The 24774-nt window shown below is 39.1% G+C and overlaps 1 protein-coding gene across 1 annotated transcript in view; it reads right to left on the bottom strand.

Moving 5' to 3' along the window:
• Nucleotides 1-24774, bottom strand: part of Amph (amphiphysin) — a 195810-nt gene that overhangs the window by 73173 nt on the left and 97863 nt on the right. The gene's annotated exons all lie outside the window — the stretch shown is intronic.

Below are 24774 nucleotides of genomic sequence, written 5' to 3'. Positions count from 1 at the left end.
CCTTATTATTGCAAAAAATATAAATATGCAAGCACAATCTGAACAAGATAATATGCCCATCTATCTTGGTACTTATAAAGGTGCTAGTCAGAAGAAGAAAGAAAAATAAGATTTTGCTAAGAATAGAAAATGGGGTCCAGCAGGCAAACTCCTGTGTATTTACAAGTCACTGCTTTTTAAATTTAGATGCCAGGAAATAATGACACAGATTTTATCCCCTGTGTTTACCATGCTGCCGGCTGCTGTGGGTCTGTCTGGCAGCCTGCTGGAAGGTAAATGCTAAAGCACAATGCTCTGCACAAAGCTTAGTCTTGTGATAATGCCACAAAGGTGCAAAAACAAACTGTTCCACCTTGTGTTTAATGGGAACAATGTGGCACTCATATTTGCTTAACAAAGTAATCCAATGATTATGCCTATGATTATAAGTCATTCTCCAACACAAAGCCTAAAGTATCTAAGCAAACTATATCATACACAAATGGCATTTGGTCCTAAACAGCCATTCAAAACACTCAGAGACATGTAAGAACTCTGAAATATCATAAAAACACAAAGATTATTTTTAATCTTTGTGACCAATACAAAGAAACTCTGACAAGAATAATTTACCCGAAGAGTATGTTGGATTCAAGGTGCATCCTACAGAGCAGCAATGGAGTACAGAGTCACATTGTTTCTGTAAAAGCTATGTACGGAGCACAGAGGGAAAGTGTATACTTGAATTAAGCTCAGACTAGTTTTGCTACTTTGTATACTGCTAACATCACATAAGGGTTGAAGGTTATTGTATTTACTTAAACACATACATTTCAATCAGAGTAGTTCCATTCAGGATGGGAGAAGGAAATCCTCAAGTTTTAAATAAGTGGCTGTCCTCTTAGTGTATTGAAATGGTGTAAAATAAACACTCTAGGGTTCTCTTGACTCAATGAGCCATTTAGGACCACAGTGAAGAAAAACTGTAAAAAGCTAGGGAATGATGGGTGAAATTCTAAAGCGAGAGAGTACAGTAGCAAAGCTTTCCACAGAGACGCTAAAGATAGGGGATTCCATGTATGAAGTAAGGTGGAGAGTGAAGAGCCTCCAGAAATGCCACAGCCTTCAGGACTGCTAAGGCAATATCTCAGGAAAAGGACTTTTCCCACTCAAATCTAAATCTGAAGACAGTGGGTCATCCCCTGCCTGATCACCCTTTCACTTTCTACAGAGGCCATATCTCATAATCAACCCTGATACAAAAGCACTTAATGGAAAACTCCATCAGCAATCCTAAATTTTAATTTGTGATTGCATCGAGTCATGCCCTGATCTCTCCCTTACAGGAACAGAAAGCCTAGGTTTGATAAATGTATCCATGTTGTATATGCTTCAGATGCTTTGTTCACTATCCTTGTGTTTAAGAAAATGTTACCTTAAAATGGGCCCTGAGAGCGGGAGCACTCATTGTGGTGGTTTAGATATACCAGAGTGAGAAAGTGAGAGTTCTGAACATAAAAAAGAAGAGTAGTTTGGTGAAGTCACATGACCTTAGGAAATATGAAGTTATTGTTGTTAATCTTCTACCATGTCTCATCTATAAACATGTAGATTATAGGTGTGTACTATAGGAAAAACAATATACACAGGTTTGATATAATTTGTGGCTTCAGAAAAGTTGATCAGTATTCTTCTCAGAAAAGAAAGTATTGTATATGAAAGATGTAAAATATATATTTGGATGATTATATTATTGCCAATCTTTCCTAATCATTTTAATAGGAATAGGACTTCCGGTTAAAACATCAGACTTGGCTTCTCTTAGGCCATGGAATGTGAGTAGAAATGCCATGAAGCAGTAAGATGGGCGCCATCATACATCCCTGAATGTCTTTTCTGTGCTCTGAGATCCACAGTGTAGGACATCAGGCAGGGGTGGGAGAGCTGCTTGCCTGCACTGGATCCCAGAGAGAGAAGAAATGCAATACAGCTACTTTTTGCATTTCCAAAAGTTAGAACCATTTCTGTAGAAAGTCATGGTGATAGTGCGACCTCAGCGGAATGCAGTCAAACTGCCCAATTGAATGAGTCACAGAGAGCACAGACCGCTGACCAGTAGTGAAGGCAGAGATACAATAACAAAAGATCCCGTGGAGCTGCTAAGCAGAAAAGCATCGCTGGGATTCACAGAAATCCAGCAAAGAAAACCAACTGGAAATGTTAAAGCAGATGGTTAGAAGATAATGGACACTTTGACAACAGAAAAAGATGGTTTGTCCTTACAGAGAAGCCAGGTTACCCATCCCTAATTCCAGAGATTAGATTTAGAGAATCAGATCTAAATTCAGACAGTCTACTCTCTTGGAAAGATTTAGATTCCAAATGACCTGAAGCTAAAGTCTCGAACCAGCAAAGTAGAGAATCTGGGTCACTGTCAGTGGCTTCTCAGGAGCACATACAGAAGAAAAACATGCTTGCAGTCCTTAGGCCAGACCCGCACAGATAGATACCTTTGGTTTTTAGAGCGTGGCTGTGCTCTTCCTGGTTCTTTACAACAGTTCAGGGTCACAAAGATAAGAGAATCCCCCCTTTAGACTAAGATGCTTCGCCCTCAGCATCTCATGCAAATAATATGCAGAGTCAGCTTGGGCGGCCATAAGTTACCAAGATGGCTCGGTGCACATGAAATAGCACGAGTACCACAGCAGGAGAGATCATTCACTTCGCAAACATACATAGAACAAAGTGTGCCAAATACAGTCCACAATAAGCCACTGTCTTTCCTTTGAAAACAAGAAAGAAATTAAATTATTCATGCTCAACTCCATACACTGGATTCATCTTGCCAACAAGAAATGATTATTTTTTTTAATGAAGTGAGATTCTAAGAGGAAATTGTTTTTTAATGTAACAGTGAGGAAAAGTTCAGGCTGTACAATACTAGCTTAAATAGATGAGTTCAATTTAAGCAGAAAATGGAGCTTTAAATTACTTTCTTCTTTCCCAATTATTAAAATGTTTAATTTCCCCCACAAGGGCTTGTAAATCTTTTGGTAACAACCCCATTGAGCTCCATATAAAATTCTACCTAATTCCACAATATAAAGGCTTTGCAGGAAAATTCTTCACCTCCAGCATATGATAGGGCAGCGTCTTTTGCTGTCGATATTTCTCTCCATCATTGTGGGTGAACATAGATGATTGTAATACATCCTTACTATATGTATGTATGCTCCCTTCCTATTCATCTGTACCATGTGCCAGGATTCCTGTCACAGGTTATGTGTGTGGTCTAGCAGAATTGTCCGATGTTTCTAAGGCTTGCTTGTCGCTGGCTTATAATAGAAGAGCAGAGAGGCTCAGCCCCTTTTCTGTGGTCCTTTTCTGCTCTGTAATGGTCTGGTCAATGGCTTTCCTTTCCCTCTCTCTGTGTCTGCACTCCCCTTCTCCACACACGTTTTTCCTGTAACACAGCAGCACCTACTCTCTGGAAAATAATTTCCCTTTATTTGTTTCCAATGCACTGTGCTTTCTGGTGTATGTTTTCCTCATTCATTTTTAATGATTTCTCCAGTTTCTCCAATGTTACTGGTGCATCTCCACAGAACCCAGACCTCAATACAGTTCTCCTCAATTTAAGTTGAAAAAAGCTTATCCTGCTATTCAGATTTCACTGATCCTGAAGCCAGTCTGAATTCCTCTTAGGACTGTTATTGAACTCAATCATAAATTTTGTATTCTATGTGTGTAGAAAATATATTTAACTCCTCATACCTGTGGTACTACATGCCTTTACTTTTCCTAACTAGTTTTTTTTTTTCAATTTTCAACAAATGGTATTACGCTATTATTTCACCTTTTGATCACAGTTTCTTCAGGGATCATGGAAACAGGGGAGAAAAGAAAGCTATTATTATAATTAAGTCATATAAATCTCTTAGCAAAAATTCTTTTTCAAACAAGACCTAAGGAGGATTTGCTACCTACAAAGGCCCTTATCTTACCAAACACTATATTATTGCAGGAAAGTTCCAATGTTGGTAAGAAGTTATTTTCTTCTTTCAATTGAATCCTTTATCAATTTGTCAGTAGCTGCCTGCTATTTCTCAAGCCAAGCTGGTTCCCCACTTTAGAGCCTAAGGGAGTTGGGATTCTTTTTCTTCCACATTAAAACTCTTTCACACTCTTCCAGCACAGGGAAGAAGGAGGCACTCCCTCAGGTTGCCTTCTCCTCAGATCTCCTGGAAAACATGTGACGATTTCATAATAGAGGTTGCAAAACTTAGCAGGCACATACAAAGTTCATATGGATTAGAAGATCTCTGCCTTGCTGAGACTTATGGCATCTTGCTTCTTTCTCCTGTGTGCAGCTTTCATCAACACACTCCCTAAGGATCAGTTTGAAGTTAAAAATCAAATTAAGAGAGAAACACTGCACATTAGCAATAAGTATTTCAAAGATCTTTATTAGTACAAAGAAGTCACATTTCATGTTTAGTTTAATGTTTTCAAGTTATTATTCAACATGCTAGTTTAGAAGAACAAAAGCTCATTGATAATTTGCATTAATAATCTGTCAAGAAGTGCAGCATTGTGCGCAGTGACCCAGACAACCCAGGCTTCAAAACAGTTGCATCTGTAAGGGTCTTCAGAACCATGGATAATTGCCACAGTCCAGGAAGCACTGTCTATGAAGTCATCATCTATGAAGCACCTAACAAGCAGTAGCACCTCTGCTCAAACATTAAAAGACATTGTCTATGAAATACCAAACAAGCATGAATAAATGATACTGAAGGGAAACTCCATGATACACTCTGGCAGTGACAGGTGGCTTTCTATGAAGTGACATAAGAGGAGCTGCCATACATTTTGATAGACTTCTAGGTCTTTGGCTTCGGAACCAGGTCTCCATTAAGGTGTAATAAATAGCATTTGAAAATTAACATTGAAGAATCAAAAATACCCGAGAACCTAATCATAGTAAATACCCTAGGAGTCAACAAAGAACAATTTTATTAGCTTCATTTTTTCTCAGTTAGTTCTTTCTAGGATAAATAAGCCATATTTTAGGTATTGAGTTAATAAGATTATGAACAAAATGCATAGAGTTAATGATAGTGTAGGACACTAGTTAGTGCTAGATGATTTTAAGAACTACTTTTACATACTATATTTTGCATTGGGCATGACACCCATGGGCAGGGGATGTGAGTCTTTATCTCTCATTAACATTAGAAAACTGGACATAAGAGAAAGAGAAAAAGGGGGGGAGAAGGAGGAGGAGGACAAAGAGAAGAAGAAGAAGAAGAAGGAAGAGGAGGGGAGAGGGGAGAAGGGGGAGGAGGGGGAAGACAAAGAAAAGAAAAAATAAGAAGAAGAGGAGGAGGAGGAGGAGGAGGAGGAGGAGGAGGAGGAGGAGGAGGAAAACCAGACACGACAAATGTTATTAGTGAAGTTATGCAAGACAGGAAATTACCTTAAGGTTTCAGGAACTTGATATCTGTTTCAAATACAGTAGCATAGAATTAATGTCTGAAATGTGGTAATGTAATAACTGAATTCTCTACTCAGGTACCTTTTGCTACAAAAGTAGAAACATCTTTTTTCAAGTAGACCCTCTGTAAGAACAAGGCAATGTTCAACTCGGGGACAAAGATTGTGAGGGTCCAAGATGAGAAGCCAGACAAATATGAGTCTCGAATCCCTCAGGCACTGCTTGAACTAGAGAGGAACTCAGATCTCAAGGCACATAGTTATGGGAGCTTAACCTCACCTTGGCTGTGGAAACTGAAGTTGGTGATGATTTGGAAGTTCTCATAATTTTTGTACACGGTTGTCAACAAAAAATCATTCCAGAAAGTCCAAATCCAGCCATTGTGAATTAGAAAAAAGTTCAGTGGGAAACATGTAGTCTTCTGTGCACAAAGGATTCTGCCTAAGCCAACTCAGAAACAGACATAAACAAACAAACAAACAAAACAAAACAACCTCACTGTGGTGCTTGATGCTTTCCCAAAATTGTGGGCAAGCAGATTCATGTAAAATTAGAGGGCAGAAAGTTATAAAGATTCATTTAGACAGAGTACCTAACACACCATGGAGGGCAAGGTTGAAGCTATTTGTGATGTGTACAAGTTGATATGTATACTGCACATATAAAAATTTAGGTGTCATTAAGTCATCTCTCTAATTAAGAATCTGTAAGCTTGGGATCTGTATGCACACAGCCCACACTCCAGTTACATCTTGACTTGCCAGTTACTCTGACACATCCAGGAACACAGGGTCATAGAATCACAGAATCACAGGGTCACAGGAAGGACAGGGTCCAGACAGAGTCAGGGAGACTAGATAACACCAGAGATAACCAGATGGTGAGAGACAAACACAAGAACATAAGCAACAGAAGTCAATTGGATTGGCAATATCAGAACCCAGTTGTCCCATCACAGCAAGTCCTGGATACCCCAATATACTTATAAAGCAAGATTCAGATGTAAATTCTCATTTCACGAAGATGATAGAGGACTTTAAAAAGGACACAAAAAAAACCTCCCTTAAAGAAATACAGGAGAACAAAAGTAAATAAGTAGAAGCCCTTAAAGAGAAAACACATAAATCACTTTAAAAAATACAGGAGAATACAATCAAACAGGTGGAGGAATTGAACAAAACCATCCAGGATCTAAAAATGGAAATAGAAACATTAAAGAAAACACAAAGGGGAGAGCCCTAGAGATGAAAAACTGGATCTTCTGGAAATGGAACAGGAGTCACAGAAGCAAGTATTACCGCTAGAACGTAAGAGAGAGATGGAAGAAAGAATCCCAGTGGTAGAAGGCATTGCATCAACACAGCAGGCAAGGAAAGTACAACGCTCCTCTCTCAAAACGTGTAAGAAATCCAGGACACAGTGAGAAGACCAAACCTGAGAATAATAGGTATAGAAGGGAGTGAAGATTCCCAAACCAAAGGGCCAGCAAACATCTCCAACAGAATTACAGAAGAAAACGTCCTTAACCTAAAGAAAGAAATGCCCATAAATATATAAAAAGCCGACAAAACACGGAACACATGGGACCAGAAAAGAAATTCCTCTCATCACATAATAATTAAAACACCAAATGCACAGAACTAAGAAAGAATATTGAAACCAGTAAGAGAAAAAGGTCAAGTATCATATAAAGGCAGGCATCAGAATTACACGAGACTTCTCACAAGAGACTCTAAAAGCCAGAAGATCCTGGGCAGATATCATACAGAACCTAAAGGAACAAAAATGTGAGCCCAGCCTTTTCAGCCAGCAAAACTCACAATTACCATAGATGGAGAAGCCAAGGTATTCCAAGACAAAACTAAATTTAAACAATATCTTTAAACTAATCCATCCCTACAGAGGATAATTGAAGGAAAAGTACAATACAAGGTGGGAAACTACACACAAGAAAGGCAACATCAGTGGGCTACATTCCCCCAATAAAAAGACATAGGCTAGCAGACTGGATAGGTAAACAGGATCCAGTATTTTTCTGCATACAGGAACCACACCTCAGTGACAAAGACAAACAGTACCTCAGAGTAAAAGGCTGGAAAAGATATTCCAAGCAAATGGTCCCAAGAAACAAGCTGGAGTAACCATTCTAATATCCAACAAAATAGACTTTCACCCAAAAGTTATCAAAAAAGATGGGCAAAGACACTTATCAAAGGGAAAATCCAACAAGATGAACTCTCAGTTCTGAACATCTATGCCCCAACTGCAAGGGCATCCACATTTGTAAAAGGAATGTTACTGAAGCTCAAAGGAAATAGAAGCAGTCATTAGAATTTCGCCCAATAATAGTAGGAGATTCAACATCACACTTTCACCAATGAACATATCATGGAAAAATAAATTAATAGACACAAAGAAACTAAAAGTAGTTATGAACCAAATGGATTTAACTTATATCTACAGAACATTTCACCCTAAAACAAAAGGATATACGTTCATCTCAGCATCTCATTGTACATTCTTAAAAATTGACCATATACTCTGACACAAAACAAACATCAACAGATACGAGAACATTGAATTAATCCCATGTATCCAACTGAACCACTACGGACTAAGGTTGGTCTTCAATAGCAACAAAAACAACAGAAAGCTAAACCCATGGAACTTAAACAACTATCTTATATAACTTAGTCAGGGGGAAAAAAAAGAAATAAAAAACACTTTAGGATGCGATGAAAATGAAGATACAACATATCCAAAATTGTTGAACACAGTGAAAGCAGTGTTAAGAGGAAAACTAATAGCCCTGAGTGCTTCCATAAAGAAATTGGAGATATCATACACGAGCAGCTTAACAGCTCATCAGAAAGCTCTAGAACAACAAGAAGCAAATACAACCAAGAGGAGTAGATGGCAGGAAATAATCAAACTCAGCACTGAAATCAACCAAGTAGAAACAAAAAGAACTATACAAAGAATCAACAAATTTAGGAGCTGTTTCTTTGAGAAAAATCAACAAGATACATAAGCAGACTAACCAGAGGGCACAGACACAGTATCCAAAATAACAAAATCAGAAACAACTGAGAAAATTAAAAAAATAATCAGATCCTACTACAAAAGTCTATACTCAACAAAACTGGAAAACCTGGATGAAATGGGCAATTTTCTAGACAGATACCAGGTACCAAAGTTAAATCAGGATCAAATAAACCATCTAAACCGCTCCATAACCCCAAAGGAAATAGAAGCAGTCATTAGAAGTCTCCCAACCAAAAAAAGCCCAGGGTCAGATGGTTTTAGTGTAGAATTCTATCAGACCTTCAAAGAAGAAATAGTTCCAATACTTCTCAAACTATTGTATAAAATAGAAACAGAAGGAAAACTCCCCAATTCTATGAAGCCACAGTTACACTGATATCTAATCCATAAAAAGACCCTCAAAAAAGAGAACTACATATCAATTTCACCTAAAAATATCAATGTAAAAATACTCAATAAAATTCTCTCAAACTGAATCCAAGATATATCAAAATGATAATCCACCATGAACAAGTAGGCTTCACCCTAGGAAGGCATGGATGGCTCAATGTACGGAAATCTATCAATGTAATCATCTATATAAACAAACTCATAGCGGGGGAGGGGGGGACATATGATCATCTCAACTAGATGCGGAAAAAGCCTTTGACAAAATACAACACCTATTCATATTGAAAGTATTTGAAAAATCAGGAATTCAAAGTTCATACCTAAATATAATGAAAGCAATATACTGCAAACGAATTGCCAACATAAAACTAAATGGAGAGAAACTCAAAGCAATACCATTAAAATCAGGAAGAAGACAACAAGGTTATTCATATTTCCAGGCAGAACAATTAGACAACAAAAGGAGATCAAAGGAATACAAATTGGGAAGGAGGAAGTCAAGATAACACTATCTGCAGATATGATACTATATGTAAATGACCCCCAAAATTCTACCAGAGTGCTCCTACAGCTCACAAACACCTTCAGCAAAGTGGCTGGGTATAAAATTAACTCTAACAAACCAGTAGCCTTCCTCTACACAAAAGATAATAGGACTGAGAAAGAAATTAGGGAAACAACACCCTTCACAAGAGTCACAAATAACATAAAATATCTTGGTATGACTCTAACCGAGCAAGTGAAAGATCTGTATGACAAGAACTTCAAATCCCTGAAGAAAGAAATCAATGAAGAATTTAGAATCTGGAAAGACCTCCTATGCTCATGGACTGGCAAGATTAATATAGTTAAAATGGACATCTTGCCAAAAGCAATCTGTAGATTCAATGCAATCTCCATCAAAATTCCAACTCAACTTGTCATAGAGTTATAAAGAGCAATTCTCAAATTCATTTGGATTAACAAAAAACTCAGGATGGTGAAATTATTCTCAACAATAAAAGACCTTCTGGAGGATTCATCATACCTGATCTCAAGCAATACAGCAATAGTAATAAATAGTGATTAAAAATTGCATGGTACAGCAACAGACAAGTGAATCAATGGAACAGACATGAAAATCCCCAGAAATAAAACCACATACATATGGTCACTTGATCTTTGACAAAAAAGCTAAAAATATCCAGTGGGAAAAAAGACAGCATTTTCAACAAATGATGCTGGCTCAACTGGCAGTAAGCATGTAGAAGAATGCAAATCAATCCATTCCTATCTCCTTGTACAAAGCTCAAATCCACATGGATCAAGGACTGTCACATAAAACAACACACGCTGAATTGAATGGAAGAGAAAGTGAAGAAGAGCCTCGAATACCTGAGCACAGAGAAAATTTTCATGAATAGAACACCAGTGGCCTATTCTCTAAGATCAACAATCGAAAAATGGGAACATATAAAATTGAAAACTTCTGTAAGGCAAGCAAACAAACAAAAAAAAAAAACACTGTCAAAAAAGACAAAAAGGCAACCCACAGATTGAGAAAAGATTTTTACTAACCCTACATCCAATAGAGGGCTAATATCTAAAATACACAAAGAACTCAAGAAATTAGACTCAAGAGAACCAAACAACCCTATTAACAAATGGGGTAAAGAGATAAACAGACAATTCTCAACTGAGGAATCTCAAATGGCTGAGAAGCATGTAAGGACATGTTCAGAATCCTTAGTCATCAGGGAAATGCAAATCAAAACAAACCTGAGATTCCACCGCACACCAGTCAGAATGGCTAAGATCAAAAAATGTAGATGACAGCAGATGCTGGTGAGGATGTGGAGAAGGAGGAACACTCCTCCATTGCTTGTAGGACTGCAAGCTGGTACAACTACTCTAGAAATCAGTCTGGAGTTTCCTCAGAAAATTGGACATAGTACTACGTGAGGACCCAGCCATACCACTCCTAGACATATAACCCAAAGATGCTCCAACAGGTAACAAGGACGCATGTACCACTATGTTCATAGCAGCCTTATTTATAATAGCCAGAAGCTGGAAAGAACCCAGATGCCCTTCAACAGAGGAATGGAGACAGAAAATATGGTACATGTACACAATGGAGTGCTACTCAGCTATCAAAAAACAATGATTTCATGAAATTCTAAAACAAATGGATGGAACTAGAAAATATCATCGTAAGTGAGGTAACCCAATCACAAAGGAACCCACATGGTATGTACTCACTGACAAGTGGATATTAGGGAAAAAGCTGGGAATATCCATGATAAAAGTTAAGACCAAGTCAAGAAAAAGGAAGATCAAAGATCAAAGGTGCCTCAGTCCTACTTTGAGGAGGAAACAAAATAGTCACAGGAGGTTGAGAACAGCAGGGAATTGGGAGGAATAAAGGCGGGAGAGAGGAAAAAAGTGTGCAGGGTTAGGTGTGCGAGGAGATGGGAAAGACGTACAGAGGGTCAGGAAATTGAACAGAGATGTGAAGCAATGGTGGATGAAAAATGGGGTTTGTCACCAGAAATTTCCAGAAGTCAGAGAAGCAAGAGGCTCTGAGGACCCAATAGGGATGCTATTAGCTGAAATACCCAACAAAGGGAATCTGTAAAGACCAAATCTAGAGGTTAGGCATGCCGCCGGTTGAGGGATGGTGCCCCCACCACCTTCACAAAATTTCAACCCAGAATTGTTCCTGTCTAATGGAAATGCAGGGAAAAGGAATGGAGCAGACACTGAGGGAGGGGCCGTCCAGGGACTACCCCACCTGGGATTCCATCTGTGTGCAACCACCAAACCCAGACACTTGCTGATGCTGGGAAGTGCTCATTGACAGGAACCTGATGTAGATGTCTCCTGAGAGATTCTGTTAGAGCCTCAAAGATGCAGGCGTAGATGCTTGCAGCCAAACAGTGGACTAAGCACAGAAACCCCAATGGAGAAGTTGGGGGAAGGACTGAAAGAGTTGAAGGGGTTTGCAAACCCATGGGAGGAACTACAGTATCAACCAACCAGACCTCCCAGAGCTCCCAGGAACTAAACCACCAACCAAAGAATACACACGGAGGGACCCATGGCTCCAGATGTATATGTAGCAGAGGATGGCCTTGTCTGGCATCAATGGGAGTGGAAGCCCTGGGACCTGTGAAGGCTTGATGCTCTAGAGTAGGGGAATGATAAGGTAGTGGAGCGGGAGTGAGTGGGTGGGTTGGGGAGGACCCTCATGAAGGCAGGAGGGAGGAGTGGGGGCTTTTTGGGGTATGGTGGGGTAACCAGGAGGAGGATAGCATTTGAAATGTAAATAAACAAAATAACCCCATAGAATAATAATCTGCAAACTCATAGTTAGAAAAGGGCCTTTGTTTGATGCCCACAGTAATATCAGCTACACAACACCTCAGAAGACAAAACTTACAATGTGATTTCAGAAGATTAAACTCCACCATCTCATGCAGTATGAGTTTGGTAACCCAACTCACTGATAAGCAGATATTAGCCCAAAAGCCAAGAATACCCAAGATACAATTCACAAACCACATGAAGCTCAAGAAGAAGGAAGACCAAAGTATGGATGCTTCAGACCTTATTTGAAAGGGGGAACAAAATATTCATAGGAGGAGATCTGGAGACAAAGTTTGGAGCAAAGACTGGAGGAATGGCCATCCAGAAACTGCCCTACCTGGGGATCTATCCCATATACATACAGCCACTAAACCCGGACAATATTGCTGGTGCCAAGAAGTGCATGCTGACAGGAGTCTGATATAGCTGTCAGCTGAGAGGCTCTGCCAGAGCCTTACAAATACAGAGGCAGATGCTAGAAGCAAACCATTGAACTGAGAACAGGGTCCCCAGTGGAGGACTTAAAGAAAGGACCAAAGGAACTGCAACCCCATAAGAAGAATAACAATATCAACCAACCAGACCCAACAGAGTTCCCAGGCATTAAACCACCATCCCAAGAGAACACAGGAACAGACGGACCTATGGCTCCATCCGCATATATAGTAGAGGAAGGCCTTGTTGGGCATCAATGAGAGGAGATGCCCTTCATCCTGTCAAGGCTTGATGTTCCAGTGTAGGGGAATGTCAGGGCGGGAAGGTGGGGTGGAATGGGTGGGTGGTTGAGGGATCACCATCTAGAAGCAGGGATGGGGGTAGCATAGCAGGTTTCTGGACGGGAAACCAGGAAATGAGATAACATTTAAAATGTAAATAAATAAAAGCCATTAAAGAAAAAACAGAACCCAGTTATATTTTTATAAACATTTTTCTAATGGTGTAGATATTCTTTTGGTAAATACTAATATTAATGCAGAGTATATAAGGCAGACAAGAAGCCAGAGTGGTATTGGAAATCATAGTTCTCAATCTATGGGGATGTAAGGATGATCATGGAACAGAAAATGACAGCAAAGAAAATTTCTTTTATAACTGTATCTACTATTTTTGGACTAATTTCTAGTTTCACTAGTCATGAACTTAAAGAATACATAAAGTCAGAAGTAAAATTAAACACTTTTTGTGCCTGTAGGCAAAAGATAGAAAAGTAATTAAGAATCTTTTGCATGATTTTTCCATTAATTTCTGCTAGGCCAATTAACTTGAGTCTATACCATGTGTATTAAGAACTTGCATAGGAGTTGGGGATTTAGCTCAGTGGTAGAGCGCTTGCCTAGCAAGCACAAGGCCCTGGGTTCGGTCCCCAGCTCCGAAAAAAAGAAAAAAAGATAAAAAAGAAAGAACTTGCATAAAAGCTAACCATGAAGTCTCCACAGCTGCCACTGCAATAACCTGCAAAATGTGACCAGCTGCCCTTAGGCCATTGAGTTTGTAAGTTATTACCCTGGCTTTACTATGCACACGCATGTTTGGGGAAGAGAGAGTGGGATACTTGACTTGTAAGGTGTACTAGGCCATCATTTAAACATCTTTTCATCACTCCTTAAATATCTAGAGCACAATATTGAATAGATCAGGAAAGGAGTGGGTGAAATTAAAGGAAACTCAGCAGAAGCCCCACCCCAGCAATAGTTCACCTTACTTCCTGCTCAGTGACCTTAATGGCAGTACATGAATGGCAGCTCTACCTATCACATCCTTTCATGACTAAATTGAACAGACTTGAAAGCTCTATAAAAACGACTACTGTGTCAAGGTAAGGAAATGCATTAATGAGGAGGAGGAAAGTGACTTGACTGTCATTACTCCAGTCACAACAGAATATCTGAAAAGTTCTTGGTGCTGCCACTTATAAAAGCTGCATTGTGAGCTATTTTCTAAGTGTTTCTATTAAAAATATCATAGCATGGGGCCCTAACCAACAGAAGTGCAGTTCCTCACAGGTCTCTAGATCAGGATGCAAAGATCCCAAGCTATTACATGTTTGGTCTCTCATTTGCGTAGAAAAAGTTGACCTTAGAGAATCCTCACCACATGCACGTACTCCTGTAGTCTATGCCTCTTGTCTTAATACCACTGGTAATATTGGTTTAGGACTCACCCACATGACCTCATTTAACCTAATCAACAACTATAAAGATATCATCCCAAAATACAGGCGCATCCCTAGGTCCTGAAGGTTAACATCAACATATAGATTTGGGGGAAACAAATTTCAATTCATGACTCAACAAAGTTCTCAATAAAAGCCATAAACATGGCAATATAATTATAAAGTACGATGTTATTAGATTGTTCCTTTATTACCAGAACTGTCCCAAGTATCACAGCTCTGCTATTTCCCAACAACTCCAAAAGATGGCTGTTGAGTTTTAGAGTTTTAGAAAACTAATAGGTAGGTTTTCCCTTTTAGAAATGAGAAATTAAACACAGAGGCAGAAAACTTGCCTTCTCATAATGTCAGAAGCTACATCCATGAAGTCTAACCAACATGACTGTCTAAATGTGAGCTGATCAAGGATAACACCAATGGAAATGTCAAAGTAGATAGGGAAAAGCCCATGAGGCCACAACTTTACACAAAGAACTACAACAACCAAGAAATACTGAGAGTGGGAGAGTCTTCTTCAGGATAGAGAACTCTAATTAGTTATCTAATACTAAATGGGAAGCCTGAAAACAAACATACAAGTAACATCATACAGACTGAGCAAGCTACTTAAGATGTACATATACATAAACATATGCATATGCACATATACATATACATATACATATACATATATAACAAAACCATGACCTTGCAAAAGAGCAAGGAAAGGTATATGGAAGAGTTTAGAGGGAAGAAAAGGAAGGCAGAATTATAATTATATTATAGTCTCAAGCATTATTAAAAGTAAAAATAAATATGTAAAATATTATCTCTGTCCTCATAGCTATGCAATCTTGAGCAAGTCACTTAGTCTCTCTAATTTTATTTTCCAAAATGAAGGTGACCACAAGACTTACTTTCTTGAAAAAGAACAGAGGCTGAGCAGTGAGGTCCATGAAAGTCTCAGTAGAATGTGCTTGGAATGTTTCATGCGAGAGGCATATGCTGTATGTCACTATCACTAATCTGTTCCATGCTTTCCAAATGTTCAACTACGCCAAGAGAGAATGTTTCAATGAGGAATGGAACTAAGATGGTTCAGTGTGTTAAAAGTAGTAATCTGGCAAGCCTGCCAACACAAGTTTGACCCCTGGAATCCACACAGACTCAGCGACATATATCCATAATCCCCAGAGTATTGTGGGCTAGGAGAGAGAGAGAGAGAGAGAGAGAGAGAGAGAGAGAGAGAGAGACAGGAGGACGGAGAGGGAGAGACAGAGACAGAGACAGGAGAATCATCTGGAAGTTTACAGGACAAATACCCTGGAGTTCAAAGTTTAGCAACAGACCCAGCCTCAGCAAGGTGAGAGGCATGAAACACCATACACATGTTGTCACCATGGACCTCCCCTCCATAATTAAAAAGTTAATGCACTAAATTTGGCTCCAACCTTGATGCAGAAGAATATCTTCACAGGGAACACACCAAATTTCCCAAACAATTTCTTTGGGAATTTATAATGTGTTCTTGTTCATTTGCACTTGTGAGTATCAAATACATAATCAAGCTATTCAGAAACTTTTTTATGGTTTTAAATATTGGAGTAATAAAGAGTCCAGAGGCACATAGGAACAATTTACACAGGTGAACAGGAAAAAGTTTAACAACAGATATGGGAGACATAAAACTGATCGGAAAATTTACTGACTGTGAAAACTAGAAAGCATGAATATTAACAGCAGAAGAATAATTAAGCTAATCCCAAAATGAAAGTTTTGTAACATATCTTTAGTTTTCTCATGTATATAGCAAAATGACAATCATGGGTCACTGTGGTAATCAAGTAGATACTTTACTTACAGTTTATAATTTGGAAAGCTCTTGTTGAAGAACATTTCAAAAACAAACACCTTCATATTTTATCTGTGGTAATCCGGTGGGGCTTATAAACTTAAAACTCACAAGACTTCTTAGGAGACACACAATCGGGTATAGGTTCAAATTCAAATACAAATACAATGAAGGAGCCACTGTATCTACTGTTACTATGAAAAACCAGACTATGATTCCATCACAGGATGACTTGTTAGAGATACATTTCAAATGTATGACTCAATTGAAAGGCAGAGGAGAATGCAAGAATCAACATTTTTAAGGACCCCCAGCTGATGATTGCTGGACACTTCCTTTATTGTTCATTACAGCTATGATTGTGTGGGAACTTGGTATGTGGGCTGTATCTAGTGCACAGCCCTACACTTAAACATGTGCCTTGGTCTAGGTTCAGACAATTGCCATAGGAGATTCCAGGTAACACATTTTTCAATTAGCATGTTACTCTAATGACAAGACTTAGAATGGAATTGTAGATAGACTCATAAAAGACACAGTCCATAAAACAGTCAAATGACTGTAATCTGAAATAAACTAGAGCTTCTTTATATAGACTTACAATCATCTCAGATGGTCAATCCCTAGGTATCCATGAGAAAGATGCCTATTTCTCTGATGCCATTCCAGCATGACAGAGTCAGGAGTCATTTAGAGAGAAGTTTCTCAATTAGGTAATGAACTTTTCTCTCAGAAGAAAAGATAGATACCAAAGAATGAGAAACAATCCTCTTCATTGTCATGGTCGATACAGGTAGGTGACAGATAATTGAAGAGAAGTAACAGAATGGGGTATGACAGAATAGGGTGTATCAAAAGAAGTCTTTAGAGCATAACATGAAGAGTCTTTCCAGGAACCATCTCTTCAGCTGGGAACAGGCACCACAAGAAACCATAGCAGCAATGTTAAAAATGTTGGTAGTCCTACTGACAGAAATTTCAGTTCATTTTAAAGCTTTTGATTTATGTAAGATAGAAGGGGGATAGGGTAATCCATTGCTAATAAGGTAGACACATATGAGTAAGGAGACTAGAGATATTCAGTTATCTAACAAGTATGACCAGCTTCTTTTGTCATTAGGCATTATAGATGGCCGTGGCATGGACATGAAGCAGGTCAACTACTCATATCACATGTATCCACTCTTTGCTCTCTCATAGGAACCAAAGTGACTGACAACCTTGATGAGTTAAATTTTTTAAGGACTGTAAATCAAGAGTCTGTAAATAAAACACACACACACACACACACACACACACACACACACACACACACACACACACGCACGCACACACACACAAAAGCATGCATGTGCCTGTACATGCACAGACACATACTAGATTGCAAAACAAACTGCTGTGGCCTACCTAGAGAACTCATGGCCCTCCTGGCCTTTCCAGGCCCTTCCCAACACATCTCTTTTACCTCCTTCAGACCAGGAGCCCAACTCACGCTGGTAAGCCCATTCACCCCTGCAGAGAAAATCTTTGCTCAGAACTTAGCAAGCAACTTTCTTTGCTATGACTATGTATAATGAATACATCTCGACTGTTCAAAGACTATCATAGCAAGTTACAGTGAGTTCCATGACACTTAGTATATCATTTTCAGTAATATCTCTTGCACTCTCACTGGGCTTGGAGAGTCCAGCTCTGAGAGGTGTTTACCTATAGGGAAGTTATTCTCTACCTACTACCTGAGAACTGTCCGGCTCTTCTCAAGTCAACTACCGCACTTGTATATGCCATCCTCCCTCCTTCCTTCTCCTCCCACTCGGGTGCCAATCGACTGACCATCTTTATGATGAAGCAACACATTTCCCTTTGAGAAGATTCCATTGTCACCTATATTCATCATCTTAAACAATATTTTTTCTTTTCTTTCTTTCTCAGCTGGACTCATGATGCGCACTATAGCTCTGCTAAGAAGCAGACCTTGAGAACTGATTTCCTCACGTCTCCCAGCATCATACACAGACTCAATTTGTCCCTCACTCACCTATGTTTCCATACTGTTGACTTTTTTGAGAAGGCAATATATTCTACCCACTTATTAAACTTTGATTTGTCATGAGATGTAAGATCTTTAGTAGCAGCAATTTTACCTGTCTTTTACTTATAGTTTCCTAATGACCTAGTTCAGCTCCTGGCAGAAAAAAGAAATACCAAGTGGATGCTTAAATACTTGCCCAATACTGTTCTAATTATGCCTTCACATGATGTCACCTATCAAATGATCTATAAAAAATCTTGAAAGCTGATTTGAGATGTTGTAATGTCTAAATGTTGTAACCTTTTGTGGACCAAGTTGACGCTGAAGACAATAGAGCTCCTGCTGAAACTAAAGTAGAGGATCCTATGGGAACCTTCCAGATGCAGACAGATGCTGACACCCTTACAGGATAAAATAGGACAACCAGTCTGCACCTTAATAACTAGTATAAATTCAGGCAAAAAGATGCACAATTCTCTCAGAAATACCAATGTAGAAAACACATGCTTTGCAATACACTATTCTTGGAGAAATTAATGAGCTTCTACAGAAACATAAAACATTTTTCTTAATAATGTTATTTAAATTGAGAACTTTACTTATCTGCACATATATGTATATACACACATATAGAATCAAATGCAATCATATCTACCTGACATTTATTTCCTCTTTCTAATTTGCCCCATGACCTCCAATACTTTTCCCTCAGAACTTCATATCTCCTTTTTACCTAATTTTTTAATAATCTACTAAGTTCAAAAGAAAATGATGCCATTATGTTCATGTGGCATTTGTATATATTGGGGGAAGAGTACCACCCATAGTATAAGAAAACTACCAGTTGCCACATCCTAAAAACACACAAAACCACTACCACTATCACTACCACCACCACCACCACCACCACCACCACCACCAACAACAACAACAACAACACACACACACACACACACACACACACACACACACACGCACACACGAAGGATTTTCAATTGCCCAGCCAATTAATAACTGCCAATGGCTTCTGTGTAAGGAGTGGGGCTGGAGAACACTTCTTCCATCTGTGCTAGAATTTGGGCCAGCATTATCATGTGCAGGCCACCACAGCTCCTGTGAGCTCATGACTGCAATAGCCATGCCATGGCCCCGAACCATCTCACAGCAATATCCCCATCTAGGGGAGGACCTGATACTAAAATCTGGTTCCCTAATTGGCTCCTGATTGTGTCAATAAAGAAGGTAATAGCTGGTGGTTTGGCCAAGCTAGTTGAGAGGGCCGGTGGAGTGAAGATAGCAGCTCCCAGATTTCCTGGGTTGGGGGATGGTTACAATCTACTTGGAGCAAGAGGAACCAGGAGAGGTCAGAGTGGGTGCTGAGGCACAGGACAAGGAGGTAGAAAGGTGTGTTTATAAAATTACACACAACACCCCCATCCTCCAGCTCTTTCTTACCTTCTATCTCCTCTTCCACATGCCCCCTGCGTGGTGGTGTTGGGGATGTTTAATAGAGAGCTGATTTAGGGATGAACATTCAGTTCTCTTGTTCTCTTGTTCTCCTCATTTGGAAAAATTATCTATCTCTGCATTGACCACTGCTTACCCAATGCAGTTTTTAATGCTAAAAAGTAAAGAACAGATCTAGAACTCAGTGACAGGAGAAACGTTTTTGTTGCATAGATAAAATGACTTAAATAAATATATAATGATATGTAAGGCTCTTTGAAGAGGGAATATAGTATGCACCAGCAGATCTTTTTTGGGACTCATAGTTGTCAGCTGAGCCTAAACCATGTAGACATCCTCCTATGGGTATTTTGCTGAAAAAGTTAGAATGAAGAAAGAAAACAGTTAGTGACGGCAAAGAGAGAAACTGATGGTGAATGCACAAAACAAGAAACATAGGCTCAATAGGCAAGTCAAAACTGGGATGCACTTATTAAATACCTGGCATTGGATGGGAGCCACAGAGAGTTTCTTTAAGTGACCGAGACTGGGAATCTTTCTTTAGAAGTATGACAATCTAACAGACATTAATACACAGATAAATAGTTGTCATGTAAAAGAGTGGAAAAATAATATATTAATGAAGTGAACAGAGGAGCACACTCTGAAAGGTCTGGGAAACATCAGGTCAACAGTAGCTTAGGAAGAGGTGTTTTAAAAAGTGGGACTTCCATGTGGACATGGAGGACCAGAGGAGAGTAGGCAGTCACAAGGGGTCAGGTGCACTGGAGGATGTAGAAAGAACTTGAGGACAAATGGTCTAGTCCCCAAGGGACCCTGCAGACATACTGACTACAACCTGTTCACTGCTCCAGCATCCTTTCTTCACTTGATTACAGCAGAGTGTCTGGACTCAAATGTCTCTCTATCATGATCCCTAAAGAGAAAAGGCTTTGCTCATCTGGTGGCTGATGAGTTCTACCAAATACAAGAAGGGTAACTGGAATTTAATCTCTGGGTTTGGCCAAAGACAATTTTAGTGTTCTGAATGAGAGTCCAAATGAAGGCAAGACCGAACAATTAAAATTTGTTCCAAGTCACATGGACAGACACACATTTAGGAGGAAGTCAAGGGACCAACATGAGAAGAGAGGTTAGACAATTTCTGTTTTAAAATATATTCAGGTAGCGAAATTTCTGGTAGAGAAGATTCTGAAAAAGTACAAAGTAAATGGAGCACATTCCTCCACATGTCATGTCTTCCCTTACTAGCCTTCCGTAGATGAAAAGCCATCAATTCCATGGTTTCTTGTTTCCCCAAACCACTGACTGCTCGTTCTGTGTGGGAGATGTTCTTTGGCCATAACTTTCTGAAGAAGCTTTTCTTATGCATTTTTGCTGAAATGTCATCAGAAGTCAGTACTGAAACACTGAACAGCCCATTGCATTGTGGGCACGGAGATAACCCTGATCCAGTGTAAACCTGGGAGTTGCTGGAGGTTGTCAACCAACAGGTTGCAACCTGAACATCAGCCATTTTGTTACATCCTTGTAGCATTCTGCTAAGTAAACATCACAGATTTGGAAGCAAGCTGTTTCATATCTATTGACAGCTGTGGTATGACAGAGCCCTGCTATGCAATATTTACACTACTTAGCTATTTTATTTTTTTTTCATTGGATATTTTTTATTTACATTTCAAATGTTATTCCCTTTCCTGGTTTTTCATGCATAAGTCCCCTATCCCATCCCCCTACCCCTTCTTCTATGAGGGCATTCCCCTTCCCAACCACCCCACTTCCCACCCTGATATTCCCCTACACTGGGGGGTTCAGTCTTGGCAGGACCAAGGGATTCTCCTCCCATTGGTGCCCAACAAGGCCATTCTTTGCTACAAATGCAGCTGAAGCCATGGGTCTGTCCATGTATATACTTTGGGTAGTGGTTTATTCCTTGGGAGCTCTGGTTTGTTGGTATTGTTCTTATGAGGTTGCAATCCCCTTCATCTCCTTCAAATCTTTCTCTAACTCCTCCAATGGGGACCCCATTCTCAGTTCAATGGTTTGCTGCTAGCATTCGCTTCTGTATTTGTCATTCTTTGGCTGAGCCTCTCAGGAGAGAGCTATATCAGGTTCCTGTCAGCATGCACTTCCTGTCTTCATCAATATTGTCTGGGTTTGGTAGCTGTATATATATGGGCTGGATCCCCAGGAGAGGCAGGCTCTCAATGGTCATTCCTTCAGTCTCTGCTCCAAACTTTGTCTCCATATCTTCTCCTATGAATATTTTTATTCCACCTTTTTTTTTTTAAATTCCACCTTTTAAGAAGGACTGAAGCATCTGCACTTTGGCTGTCCTTATTCTTGAGCTTCCTGTGGTCTGTGGATTGTATCTTGGGTAATTCATGCTTTTGGGCTAATATCAACTTATCAGTGAATGTGTGGTTTTTTGTTTGGGTTACCTCACTCAGGATGACATTTTCTAGTTCCATCCATTTGCCTATGAATTTCATTAAGTTGTTGTTTTTCTACATCCCATGACTGTAAACAAATTATTTCTTTTCTCAACATGACCTGGAATAATGCTCACTACAGTAATGTACTCCAAGTAGAGAACAGAACAAAGCATGTTCTATAAATAACAAACCTGTAATTTGTACAACAGCTCAACTGGCTTGAGAGAGCCCTCATCCCAGCAGTTGGGTGCTACTCTGATTTCTCTTACGGGTCATGATGGAACAGGGTAATTACAGTCAACTCAAGCACGTTGTAGAATTTGGTGCTTCACTTCTCTGAGGAATTTCCTTCTAAAAATTAGGTGGATGACTGGTTATAAATGAGCGTTTTGGGACCTATGTCACTATATTGTAGACATAAAAGACATCTCAAGAAGGAATCTCAGTCTTAAAGACCAAGAACAATGTTTCATTGTGTAAGGCAGCAGTTCTCAACCCGTGGGTTTTGTCCACTTCAGCAAACATCTATCTCCAAAAATATTTCCCTTATGATTCATAACAGCAACAAAATTACAGTTATGAAGTAGCAACAAAAATAATGGTATGGTTGAGGGTCACCACAACATGAGAAACTATGTTAGAGTCAGAGCCTCAGGAAGGTTGAGAACCTCTGCTGAGGCTTAATACAGACTTTGCATTTTCAGTAATTCATCTAACCCTTAAAGTTCAAAAGCCAACTACCTCAATCACAGTGGTTAACATAGTTAAAGGCCCTGTCACCAAAGTCATGATGTTCACCTAATGGGATTCCACAAGTGTGTGAAGAAGTGACTCACGGCTTTCATGCTTGGCTCTTACCATATTAACTGTTAACTTTTTAAGACAATAATAATAATTACAATTCAGTATAATTGGGTATATAATAAAGCTTTTACACTCAATATAATGTAGCCATGGGTAAACTTTGAACCACAGGACCTTTTTATAATCTTCATTATAAAACTGAATCAGTTTCTAGTTAATAACCAAGATATTCCTCCATTGCAAAGCCAGCATTAGCAGGAGTAAAGAGAACCAAGAGTAAGCATTAGAGGAAGTTAATGAAGACACTGTACTATAAACAGGGGACTCTCAGCTGGTGAGCTGAGTAGCCAGGGGTTCACGGCCAACATCTCTTGGGAGTGGAAAGGAGGAGAAGGGACAGTGTATGAACATCCAACAATACCTAGGCATGAGGTACTACTGTGCACTAGTATCAGAAGAACTGTTACAAAAATAAAGTTGCACAAAGAAATATTTACATAAAGATTACTGGGTAACAACTGTCAAAGGAGGTACTACTGGAGCATTTCCTCTTGTTTTCTACAAGAGTTTGTAAGTTTGATGTTAATTCTCCTTTAAGAATCTTCCTCTCCTAAACAACATGGAGTTAGATGTTTCTTTATCAAACATTAAATCACAAATTCACTTTCTCTAATGTTTACATTTGTGTTGCCAATCCTGTCTTAGTGGCTGTGAGGAAATTGGCCCACTGTGTTGCAGTATTCGCTTACTGTATTTTAACTGACTACCAGTTCTAAAATGAGAATCTTTCTCTCTCAGACTGGTGATTTGTGTCTATTTGTTGTAACTCTTGCTGAGAGATTTATCAATTCTATTGATTCGTGTTTCCAAGACCCGGTTTTGTTTTGTTTCATGTACCATTTCACTGCTTTCCGACTCTGAGAATTATTGATTTCTCTTCTTATCCTTTTTATGTTCTTAGTCTTCCTTGCTTCAGGCTTATTTAGCACTTCTAATTTCTTGATATAAAAACTAGATTAGCAATCTGTGATTGTGTCATTCACAAGAAGGTTCTAGTGTATTCATTCAGTTTACTAAGTTTCCCTTCCAGCAAGGTTCCAACTCCTTGCAGAGAATATGTTTCCCTCCATCTAAAGATGGTTTAATAATGTATCTGATTCTCCAAATGCTTTTAATATTTTAATTATTAATTTTTAATAATTTTAATATTAGGCTATTAATATCCAATAGCCTAAATTTAGAGTGCTAGTGCTGACTAAAATTTCCCTTTCTAAACCATAGGACCTAGAAAACCATTCATTAAATTAATTGTCACTAAAATGAAAGCACTAGTGCATCTGTAGTTTAGCAGATGTCCAACTCTGTTGGCATGACAACTGCATGGCCTTGGGAGCTCTATCACTGAACTTGGCATCATGCACATTACAGACAAGTCCTTTCCACTGTTTGATTTTGGAAAGATAATGCAAAGCATGACCAGCAAACCCTTTCCATATGTCATGATGCTAAAACTAGCCACTGTCCATAATGTTAGAAGGCTAAAATACTAACCAGAGAAGACAGCAGAAAACACTGTATGAATGTATCAGTTTTGTCAATGTACAGGTCCTCCTTGTACTGTCCCTGGATGAATATCATTGATGTTACTTAGGGGCACATCAGAAATAAAGGCTATCCCCTAGGATTTATCTCAGGGATCTATACTGTTGTGCTAAGGCCTTCTTGATGGTTCTGAATATGCTAAATTCTGAAGACACTGCTCCGGTAAGCATA

This window comes from Rattus rattus, chromosome 14 (assembly GCF_011064425.1).
Source record: "Rattus rattus isolate New Zealand chromosome 14, Rrattus_CSIRO_v1, whole genome shotgun sequence".
In the NCBI taxonomy this organism is placed as follows: domain Eukaryota; kingdom Metazoa; phylum Chordata; class Mammalia; order Rodentia; family Muridae; genus Rattus; species Rattus rattus.
The sequence above is the reverse complement of the archived record's forward strand: the minus strand, read 5'-3'. Positions and strand labels throughout refer to the sequence as shown.